Below are 1,613 nucleotides of genomic sequence, written 5' to 3'. Positions count from 1 at the left end.
GTTTTTCATGGAATTCTCTTCTTTTTCTCGTACATTTCCCACATCCAGAAACAAATTTTTGTTGAAAATGAAATCAGCAGACTGCACATTGAAAGACACAAATTCACTGCACTAGAATGCCATACTTGTCTTCCAGTCATTAGCTTAAATATATTCAGGAGACCCACAGGTACACCCTACACCCAGCGCTGGGGGATTGTATGCTCTGTACATGGCAGGGTCGTGGGTGGACTATCTGGTAATCCCGTTTTACATAAAACTTTATTTACTGAATTGACCTGCATATATACAATCAACAGTTTGGTCTCTGCCAAATAGGAGGTACCTAGTATAACCTTTAGCAGCTTTCCAGGTGGCAGAGTGGTAAAGAATCCGCCTACCAATGCAGACGACACGGAGACCGAGGTTTGATCCCTGGATCAGAAGATCATCTGAAGGAGGAAATGGCAACCCAAGTCAGTATTCTTGCCTGGAAAATTCCACCGAGCCTGGTGGGCTACAGTCCATGGGGGTCACAAAGAGTTGGACGACTGAGCGCGCGCGTGCATACACACACACACACGCACACGTCAGATAACCTTCTTCTCTGTGAATCGGGGACAGTCCCCACTTACTGGATGTTTGAGGGTAAGGAAGATTAACCCATACTCCTCCTTGGCTGTGACGTTTACAGTTGAACCTAAGTACTGCTCACCGAAGCTCTCAAAGATCCGGTTCGCCCTCGTCCGCCCTGCCCATGACCCTCATATCGGGCCACTCTCGCGGGGCTCTTTTCGGTGCTAGATCGGGTGGGCGCTCCAGGGCCGTGTTGATAGTAGACGCCGGGTCTGGTTCCGCTCGCGCAGCGCTCGCGCAGCCCGCCAGGGGGACCCAGACCAGCTCAGGCAGCGTCTGATAAGAGAGAGTCCGAGGGGCGTGGAGCGAGAGTCCTGCAGCGTCGGCTCCAGGAATACCCAGAATCAGCCGGGGCTTCCCCACTGGTGCAGGGGCTGGTCGGACCCCGGCTCCGAATCCTGGGGTTCCAGTGAGAGGCGCGCCCGGCTGGTGGGTGTATTCTTTTCCACTCTCTGGGCTTCCAGCAGGGAGAAGAGCCCCAGAAAGCGGGTATTTTGTTCCCAACGATAGGTTTTGTCTGCGGTGATCCCTGCACTTCAAGTACAACTTTGAGGCCAGGGTACGCCTCCTGGGGTCTGGGAGTCCGGGGGAGGGGGATTGGATTTTGTCTGCATCCTCAAGGAGGAGGCTGGCGGCTAGAGTGGGGGCGGCAGGGCCTGGGGAGTTCCTACCGGTCGTGGGCAGCGAGAGACTCGCGCGCACCCGGGTCGCGATCGCGTGGCCACGCTCCTGGAAGCCCGCCCGGCACCCTACGCGCCGCCCCCAGACTCCTCTTTCTGCGACTGGAGCGTGAGGTCGGTGGGGATCCGTTCAGTGGGGATCTGAGCACTGCTGAAAACTTTTCTCCTCTCAGCCCCCGTGAGTCTTTTGTCTTGTGCGGCTGAGAGTCCCTGTCCGCTGCCCGGCGCACGGTGCCGGGTGGCCACCGAGGGCAGGAGCGCTCGGACTCCGTGAGCCCTATGGCTGCGGCCGGCGGCCCGGCGACCCGCGGCTGGCAC

At 57.3% G+C, this 1,613-nt stretch overlaps 1 protein-coding gene across 1 annotated transcript in view; it reads left to right on the top strand.

Moving 5' to 3' along the window:
• The first annotated feature begins 937 nt into the window (after nt 1-937).
• TMEM200A (transmembrane protein 200A) overlaps nt 938-1,613 on the top strand; it is an 86,391-nt gene continuing 85,715 nt past the window's right edge. Inside the window, exon 1 of the mRNA XM_010834628.1 lies at nt 938-1,174. The gene's annotated coding sequence lies outside the window, so the exon portion shown is untranslated. The remainder of the gene's footprint in view (nt 1,175-1,613) is intronic.

The sequence above is a fragment of the Bison bison genome, unplaced genomic scaffold (assembly GCF_000754665.1).
Source record: "Bison bison bison isolate TAMUID 2011002044 unplaced genomic scaffold, Bison_UMD1.0 scf7180017864035, whole genome shotgun sequence".
Taxonomy (NCBI): Eukaryota; Metazoa; Chordata; class Mammalia; order Artiodactyla; family Bovidae; genus Bison; species Bison bison.
This window is presented reverse-complemented; position numbering and strand designations above follow the sequence as displayed.